This window comes from Eptatretus burgeri, chromosome 2 (genome assembly GCF_056783735.1).
Source record: "Eptatretus burgeri isolate ZD-2024b chromosome 2, Ebu_testis_v1, whole genome shotgun sequence".
Classification (NCBI taxonomy): Eukaryota; Metazoa; Chordata; class Myxini; order Myxiniformes; family Myxinidae; genus Eptatretus; species Eptatretus burgeri.
The window spans coordinates 148,869,975-148,880,123 of NC_140962.1; the positions used below are offsets into that span (position 1 = coordinate 148,869,975).

The following is a 10,149-nucleotide window of genomic DNA, read 5'->3' on the forward strand; positions in this document are numbered from 1 at the left end:
AAGGCCTTTTACTATATTAAGGCATCGGAAAATCGATCTCTTACCTTTTAAAATAGTTGTCGTTATTTTTTTTTTTATTCGGGTTTTTTTGACATGGAATTCGAATTTTTTTGACGTGGAATTCTAATTTTAATGACACGATGTTGAGAGGGCGATGCCGAGAAGAAAGAAGGGTCGCATGAACTTGTATGACGTAAAAATCAATGAAATATAGTAGCTGGGATGTTTGTACTAACAAACGCAGAGCACAATTAATTTTGGCTATGCCAGTGTGCATGTTCGGGTTCAGAGGTTGGAAAATCGTAAGAAATTAATGGAGAGCTCCATGTCCACCAAATTTGGCAGATGAGTTGTTAGAAACCAGAAGCAGGTCTGAGGCTCAAAAAACCAACCTCTTACTCACCATCAACCTCAACCTCCTCCTCCTCACCTAACTGTCTCACCCCACTTGTTTTTTTATTATACACATTTTTAAGAGATCATGAAAGTCAGTTTGTATGTTGAATTTCACATTGATACACCTTTCAGAGTTGATGAAACAGCTTCTTGAAAAGTTGAAAAAAAAATTGAAAAACAATTACCAAAATTATGCTTTCTTTAAATAGCAGCTTTTTTCAGTTTTTACACAAACGTCGTCGTGATCGTATTGAAGCATTCATTGATTATATAATAAGGGTAAAAGGAATCACAGCAGCCCGTATTCAGTAATGGGAAAAGCATCCATAAAATTTGAGCTATGTTTGTGTGATGCTGTTTTGAAGTTTCATAACTTTGACACTTGACAATGTTTACTACCATATTTTCTGGACAAGATTCATATGCTATCAGAAACTTTGTAGTCTGAAAATAATGAGCAAACTACAGCAAGGTAGAATACTGATGCAAGTAGCAACTTACACTGTCAGTCGGTTTTGATATTTTATTGCCTTAAGATACATTGTACATAAGCTCAAATAAATTCGCTATTTTTTTTTTGCCACTTTACAATACATTTTCAGCACACGACTCAGACTCAGAATGCCAAGAACTCAGACTCGGACAGCTTGGACTCCGATTAGGACTCACACAATGTGGACAAACTATACCACGAATATGTACAATGTTTCAAAAATGATTTATGAAATCGATTCACTCAAGTGAATGCATTTCCACGTGAGTGTACGTCAAGCATGAAGTGATATTTTGGTTTTTATCAAACTGATGGCTTGGGATGAGAGTGAGTTTGTGTCATGGGGTCCAAGCAGCGAGGAAGCATGATTACTGGGACACGGAACATTAAAAGGGTTTCCAATCGTACCATTCAAGGAATCGTTCCGTCCATATTTTCAATCGTTCCAACCATATTATTCAAGGGATGTTCACGGAGACCTCTAACTACCATGACAGCATGTCTTTCATCAAGTGCTCGATCATCGTGAATATTTTGGTTTATCTCGTGTCAAAGTGACCTGTGTGTAACACCTGGAGAATGTTCAAATTAATGATGTTCAACCAACTGCTTCACATACTCTGAACCCGAATGATTCAGTGTTATTCATGTGAATCCTGCTTGGGTTAGAGGTTTATCTAATCAGGTGTTTCAACCAAAGGGAGGTGCAGTCCTGCTTGCAAAATGAAAATGAAATGTATCCTCTTCTTAAGAGGTTGAAAATGTCTTCCTTTATTACACCACGCATGTGAAGCAAAAAATGGGGTTAAGCAATTGGTTCATATCCATCCGTCTGTCTGTCTTCTCAGTTTATGATTGAGGAACAGCTTATTAATATTGAATGTTGTATTTTGATGATGAATAGGAAGACAAGTTTGCCATTTCACCGTACTTTGGCTCTGAATGCATCCCAATCGCACATTCGCAGAGAGATAATATTGTTGTGGCCCAGGGGTCGTGGGGGTACAACGAGGGAGGGCTGTCCCTGGTTTCTCTCTGGACTCACCAGGAATCGCAGGCCATCACACACAAATAAGTTTGTGTTGTGGCGGGTCGCTAATCGACCACGAATGCCAAGAATTTGACCACGTGACCCAGTCTCCTCTGTATAACGACCGTTTAACTCGTAACAGATGGTCGCCTTGTCGGGGAATCGCACCCTCGATGCATACCTATGTTACTTAGCATATCAGGTGCAGCCGAGCAGAGCTGCCAAGTATGCACCAGCTAATAAGCAGATTATTGGGGTATAAATTCCCGACTATACTAAGGTGTGGACCATGCTGGACCAATGGAGGAAAAGGCAAAAATGAGCTGGGTACATTTATAACAAGCACATTTATTTTAACAAAGCGAAGAAAGTTATGTGGCACAGTATGGATTTACTCACAAGATGTACAGCAGGGGAAAGCAAGGAATTCATGGGTGCAACAAAAGAAATGCAATATTCACAAAAGAAGACACAGTGTAGATTTACCCCGAATAAACTTAGAAAATCTTAAAATACACCACACATAGCAGGCGCCATCACTCACACACACACACACACACACACACACACACACACACACACACACACACACACACACACACACACACACACCCACACACACACACACACACACACACACACACACACACACACACACACACACACACACACACACACACACACACACACACACACACACACACACACACACACACACACACACCTGAGGAAAACTTAAGATATCCCAAAGAGATAAGAGGCAGTTGAGGATGAGCGACTTCTTTGTACCTGGCACCGTCGGCAGACAGGTGCAATCCAAATGCTAAGGAAGGGGGAAGGAGGGAGGAAAACTGAAGGTGTCTATGGTGTGTGAGTGAGGGGTGCGAGTGTAGGGCAGCATGTCATGCGGTGTGGTGTCAGAGGAAATTCTGAGAGGTGTGATTCAGTAAGGTTGCCCTGAAAAGAACAGTTGTGCGGGACTTGCCCTCACTGATTGCTCTTGTGCATCTACAGTGGACGAGACGTAGATGGGAGAGAACATGTGTGAGAAAAAGACCTTAATGGAGCTGTGTAAGAGTCTAAGTGTAAATGTTGGCTGTTGGATGCAGCCGAACTGAGCGTCGATGAAACGGGGAGGGTCCGGCATGTTCTGATAATTGCTTACTCCGCTCCGATTCTTTGCTCGGCCATGCTGACTTGTGGTGTCCTTCGCTCAACACTGGAGAGCTCTTGTCTGACCACCTCAAGAGGTGAAGTGAAGCCTGCCGAGTCTGCCAAAGTCTGCCTCGATTGTAAACTGAATTGCTCCTTTTATGGGCCCTGCATGAGAGAGGAGCTAAAAATCAGATTAAATGAGGCTGCAGGCATTTCCAAGCTCCCCCATTGGTGCACAGCAGGCGCCCTGCTCCACAGCCATGCCCCACCAGACCTCGGAATCGAAAATTTCCCCATTCGACCTTACGACGTGCCTATCTGCATGTCTTCGAATGAATCCCGGCGCATGCTTGCACTTTGAGTTACATACCAAAACAACCTGACTCTCATTCCCTCAGCATCTTTGGCATCTTTTGAGACTTTGATGAGCATCCAAGGGATAGATGGCAGTCGCTGCTGTTGTAGAGAGGTAAGAGAAGCGTAGTGGCATTCGTAGTGAAGATACTGGGAGAGGTGGTTGTGAAGGTGGCGTTGCGGTGTAGAGATTGAAGGATGTGTTTGTAGCTGTGGCGTTTATGGTGAAGGCATGGACGTACATTGTTGTGGGGATTTTTAGGAGATGTGTGGAGTGGTTAGGGTGATCTTTGTAACGTTGGGGTGAGCATAATAAAGGTCTGAGGGGAGGTGGCAGTTGCATTTTGGCGCGCAGTTTGAATAGAAATTGGCACACGTACAGCAAAGGAACCTCACTGCTCTGCATTCCTGGCACCGTTACTGTTCGGTATGCATGCTTGCTTGCGTGGTTTGTGTTAGAAATAATGTAAGGTAAAGGGATGAAATAAAAGAAAGAATCGAGGATTGAAGACCGAACTAAAAAGCCCGACACAACACATCTTTCCCATTTACCCACTAAACATATAGAAAGGACAAGCTAAACACATACTAATGAAATAACTGCCTTGGGATCGCTGTATGTTGTGTGCCATTGCCTTGGAGGAGTGCTAGTTTTACGAAACCACAACAATATTTTTACTCTCTCTGGCAGTCAAAATTGAAAAGCATTTCAAACAGGAAACTTACTGCTTTGAAGGACGTTATGAAGGACACAAACAACAGGCACAAATAATTGAAGGAACGTGTTGGATAGCATGATGTAATAGGAACTAGGTATCATGGTGGCAATACCCGGAATGTATTTATTTATACATCTTTAAACCTTTTTAAAAAATTGTATTATATATTTGACCACTGTAGAACACGAATCAACTTCATAATGTTTCCGAGAACCATGTTATATATTGATGTGTGGCATGTGAGAGGATGCAGTATCAGGGTTGAAAAAGAAGCCACCATATGGCTATGTATCATACTGATTGACGACGTGTTCTTTGGTGATCAATAAAACCTCCATATCCTAAACTGTGACTCGTCATCTTATTACAGTGCATAACGGTGAAGTAACAAGACTGCTTCAGTTGCGCTAAACCAGCGGATATTTTTTTGACGATCTTTAAAATAATTATTGTATGAACATGTACGTATATAATTGAACACTGTATGGTTTTGTGAACTCTCGAGTATTTAATAAATGAAAGAAAAAAACATTCATTCATTCAAATGTGTTGATCTGATCCTTTGTTCTCTTCGTTTTCAGGGTACCAGAGACCTGCTGAAAAGGTTTGACTGCATTGGTGTTCAACACATTTCTCAGCACATCCTGATGTTTTGAACCCAATCATGCTTGAAACAGTTGAAGACATTTTTAATCCTCAGCTTGTGGAATTGTTTTCACTTCACAACAAATGCTAAACTTGTCGTCCCCATGGTCTTTTTATGTCCCACTTTCTGTGAGTGTACCTGGGATAGTCACTGGAGCTTGAAGGAAGGAAAGGTTATTATAATCTTCCCATTTAAACCCACTCACTATTTATATATTTATTTAAGATGGAGATTATCCATAAAAGGGCTTTCACTTCTGGTTTCTCACAAGGCAGACGAGGCCTACTTCCACTCCAACTAGGCTAAAAGCTTCCCTAAGATTATTTTCAGTCCATCTGTTATTGTTGTTGTGGTTGCTGTTGTTTCTGCTGCTGTTGTTTTTTTTATTCTCTTAATGCTGTGTTCATTGCTGTTCTTGTGAGTCCTGAATGTCTTCGTATATTTGTTTTTGCTTTTCGTATGCAGTCGTGGCTCATGGAGGAGTGAAAACTGAACCAACCAGGATGAAACGGAGCAAAAGGAACAATAGAAAGATGGGGATGCACCAACAGCAGGGAAGAGGAACAAAATAGAGAGAGACTTGGACAAATGAGGGATTTGGGTGAAGATTGAGTGTTAGGGGAGGACACAAGGGGGGTGAACAAGATGTTACTTATTCAGGTTACTCCGTTGTCCTCATGTGCTTGACTCTTTTTCTTTTTTTTTTCCTCCCTTGATTTCGTTCCCAATTTCTGAGCTACAAATGAACAGCTTTGGGTTGACTGAGCAAGGAGGGTGATTATAAATGTCTTTTGTATTATTAATTGGACACAAACTTAATTTCCTTAAATCTTTACAAATTCTGTTTTGTTAATCGTTTTTGTTCCTCATGGTAGGGTTCCTTTGTCGAGATCTAAAATCACAATCTTTGTTTCTTTCTCCCTTTCCTCTTTATAACTCCTTCACATTCCCTCTTCTGATTTAAATTCTTTCAAATTTTAAATACAAAAGAAAATTGTTTCTCAAGCAGCCATACCCCTCACTTCTTCGGTCCTCACCCCTCACCTCCTCATCCCACCACATTTTGTGACCTCTGTGATCCTCATTTGAGTTTGTCTTGTTTTGTTCATTCCTTTCTATCTCCTTATCTTCGTTCTCTCCCATCCTCCTCACCTTAAAGCTATTTATTTCTACATTGTCGAGATCTCTTGTATTCATGAATACACTCGAAGTCTCAAACATCCTTGAATATTCTGTTCTGCTCATTTTTCGTGTTCCACGTGGTCTTATTGCTTCTCTCGATGTCCATCTGTGCTCTCTGCTCACCTTCTTTGTCCAACTCCAACCCCTCTTTTTATTCCACATATTCCCTTCTAAACCATTTAAAAAAGAGTTCATGGAACACCTTACCCTGCAGTGTCTTGAGAAATAGAACGTTGAAGGGTCTTTTCAAGTCTTTGTTTGCATTTCTGAGCAAAACACCTATATTTCTTAATATTGCTTCCTTGTCAGCCCCAAAACCTCAAGTTTCCACAACATGGAAATAAATACAGCAATGCTTTGTGATGGACCTTCAATAACCCACTTTTCAATCATGTCCAATATGTTTGTGATTGTTTGATGGACCTCAGATGACAGAAACTAGAGTGAGACTTACAAGTGCTGTCAGCCATGAGTCATTTTCCCTTCCAAACTTGCTGAGATCCTTTCTTGTACATTTTCCCGCAGCTTCCCCACGTCCTCCCCAGCAGTCACCACCCTCCGAAAAGCACTCCAACTCCTTGTCCTCCTCCTGCTATCGTACTCTCCTCCTCTCCCACTTTTCACCATCCTTCTCCCCCCCCCTCACTCTCCCCCCACCCTAACATCTATCTCTTCACCTCCGTACTCCCTCACTTTGTGGGTCTCAAACATCAGAGGACTTTTTTGTTCTTTTCATAAGTAAGGTTCATGGTGGGACAATCAAGGGAATGAACGATCAGTAATGGAGGAGAGGGAAGAGGGGGAGGAGGGGAGGAAATGTTGGGGACTTGAAGGATGTTTGGGACGAAATGGATCAAATTATAAATGGATCTTCCTCTCCACTTGCTCCTTCTACACACCCATTATATATCCAGTCCAAGAACTTTCATGAAAGTGCTTCCTTTTAGAAACCACCCATAATTACGAGATGGTTCTCTATCCCGATGTCACGTCAAAGTCCTCACTCTCGTGACATGGTTCAGCAGCCATAAACAGCCAGAAATTGAGGAACACTTGTGGTCTTTCCACTCGACTTAAAATCAAATTATAATATTAATCCTTGTCATCGTTTCACTCCAATAAACTTTTCCAATTTACATCTCACCCAACGAACATTACTGAGTCATAGAAAATAAACAATTCCTTCCATATGGAATCATTGGTTTGTAAGTGTTATCCGTGCACTCAAAACAATGCAATGCCGAACAGTACAAGACGAAGGTATGAGTAGGTGGTGTTCATTCACATGAATTGCCAGGAGATTGATGAACAATGGACAAAGATATGGTTTATAACATTTGAACCTGGATATGCTGCATCTTGTTCCAGGAGCTCAGATGGGAACATAACAGCTCAACAGTAACAACCATTACTTCGGAGAATGATATTGTCCCAAGTCTCACTGCAAACACATTGTTGGATCATTCTCATGCATGTCTTGGCCACTGCAGACAGACGGTTTTCTCTCCCATCACTACGGAACCTTACCTTTCTCCTGTCTATCCGCATCAGTCTTACGACCATGCCGTCTCCTCACCTCCACTCCACTCTCAGCACACCTGATGTCTCAACTGACAGGCATTCTTCAGAAGCTTACACCTGGTTTCCCTTAAAAGGTATAATATTTCCTGAGCTCCATCCGTCATTCCTTCATCCCTCAATTCACTTCCCCTCTTCCCTTTAAGTGGTTGATTTCAAGGCTTTTCATGTCATTCATAGATATCTCCAGGCAGGAGATTGAGTTTGGGGTCTCCTTTCAGCCCACTGCAAACAGGTTGTTGGATCATTCTCACCCACGTCTAGCCAACTGCAGACAGACGGTTTTATATCCCCTCACTTCTGAACTTGCTCTTTCTTCTGTCCTTCTCATGTCAGGAAGCTGAGTCCAGGGTCCATGGACTCCCTGTGTCTGTTACTTCCCTCGTGTCATTTCTCCAAAGCACACCTCATTCTCTTTAACCCTCACTGGCCCACTCTTTCCATACTGTCCATAGTTTTTGTCTTCCTGTTTCCTTTATTCTCATTGATTGAGCTCCTCTAGAATCTAGACATGAATAAAAATACAAATAAATACAAACAATTTATTTTATGTTTTTCATTATTTACCACTCTTTTACAGATAACATGTTTTGGTACGTGGAAAATGTATTATTTTAACAATATGTAGTTTCATCCAAAATTTATTTAACTGATGTTTGTCCTTTTTATTCCCAGGCTCGAGACCATGTCAGAATTTAATTCCATGAAGATGACACCGATCACAGTTCTGGACTTCTCAAAGGAGGAGAAGAATTTGGACGCGCTCATTAAGCTCAACAAGGACTTCCTGGAGAAGATGCAGAGTGAGTGTCACAAACTGGACATTTTATAAAGAAAACAATAAGGGACCACAAAACGTGACAATTATGGAAGGGAAACAAGAAGAGTGAGGTTACAGAGGACAAAAGCCAACAATGATTCAGTGGGGCAACAGGTGTACACTACAGGTGGATGCAACCACAATGGTCTCGTAATTTGGCCCACCTAACGTCTAGTTGTAATTTTGCCTTTTCCCATTGGCAGTAATTCTGGTATGGATTCAAGAAATTAAAGTATTGTGATTGGAAAAAATTGGTGATGAAGCGAAAGAGGAGCGAAAATATGTTCCACTCCAGATATATAAATTTCCAGGAAATAACACCCACAATTCCTTGTACCGATGATACATATTACCTCTGTCAACGAATGTGGACAGAGGTTATGTTTTCATCTCTGTCTGTCTGTTTGTTTGGCTGTGAGCAAAATATCTCAAAAGGTTGGGGATGGATTCGGACGAAATTTTGTGGACATGGGTGTGTGACAGGGACGAATTGTTTCGATTTTGGTGAAGATCCGGATGGGCCTATCAGAGGGATACAAAGTATAAACTGTTCAGCCTGGTGAAGGAATGCGCCCTGCCGAGTGTCATTCCAGTTTATAATATAGAACGTAAAATTGTACATCATTAATTTTGTTATGATAGAGGAATATTATGGACCAGAAATACAAGACTAACAGTATTGAAATCCTTTTCACACATTGAAAAATTCATCACGTGAAGTCCACAAAGTTCAAATCTGGAATCTAAGGGGACCGACCGGTCAGTGAAGGAGATAAATCATCTTTTGTGCTGAGAACAAACACTTTACAGGTCAATGAGGTCATGAGTTGAGATTGTGAACAATCAGGACATGAACTTGATGTTTGTACGAAACTTCACAGCCAAGTCAATGGTAATGATCATTCATTCTCTGTTTTATTCTTCTCTCGAACTGGAATTCTAAAGGTTTGTAAAACTGGATGATCTTTGTGTAAAAGTTGTTAAAACAAATATTCTACGGTGAAGTTTTCACGGAACATCACAAACGAAGCAGAGACTTTTGGGTTATATTTCCAGTTGTTGTATATAAAGCATACACACTGATTGCACAGTGTTGCATCACATCGAAACATGTCTGATGAATGAATTGTTCTCACTTCATCTTCAAATAATTTATTCATTGTTATGATAAAATAAAATAAAAACTGATCAATGAGCATTATGGAAGACTGGCCAAAATAATTCAGTCATTTCCATTTCGGATTGACAAACAGTTGGGTCAATCCAGGGAAACTTAAAAAAAAAAATTATTAGTTGGTAAAGGTAATTTTTAAATCTACAATTGTTTTCACAGGTGCATGTCCTATCAAGTAGCAATCAACAGATTAATTTCATCAGGATCGATCTCACATCAACATAAATCATTCACATGTTCCTAGAATCTTATGTTGTTCAATTCAGTTGTTGTACACCACCCCTCCGCACTCCATCTCCAGGCTCTGAGGTGCCCGGAGATGATGCACACGTACAAAAGGCGGACTCCGTTTTCACTCTTTGTTTTCTTTTCTTTTTTGTTTGTCCGGGCGATATCTCGGTCATCCTTTGAGGTAGGAAGCTGAAATTTGGGCACAATCATGAAGTGCTTTGGCAAAAGCGGTATTTTTATTTTTTCAGTAATCATTGATTGATTAATTACTTATTTATTTTCTTTCTCATCTGGGCAATATCTCAGGCACCTTTTGAGCGAGGAAGCTGATATTTGGACATGACAGTGACCAAGTGACTTGGAAAGAAAGT

General features: G+C 40.9%; 1 protein-coding gene and 1 pseudogene across 2 annotated transcripts in view; one reads left to right on the forward strand and one right to left on the reverse strand.

Annotated features, from left to right (window-relative positions):
* LOC147033509 (E3 ubiquitin-protein ligase TRIM7-like) overlaps window positions 1-10,149 on the reverse strand; it is a 1,095,521-nt gene that overhangs the window by 172,555 nt on the left and 912,817 nt on the right. The window lies entirely within an intron of this gene.
* LOC147033513 (E3 ubiquitin-protein ligase Midline-1-like) overlaps window positions 1-10,149 on the forward strand; it is a 50,766-nt pseudogene that overhangs the window by 22,152 nt on the left and 18,465 nt on the right. Inside the window, exons 5-6 of the transcript XR_015051406.1 lie at window positions 4,729-4,751; window positions 8,229-8,356. The product of XR_015051406.1 is annotated as an E3 ubiquitin-protein ligase Midline-1-like (transcript). The remainder of the gene's footprint in view (window positions 1-4,728; window positions 4,752-8,228; window positions 8,357-10,149) is intronic.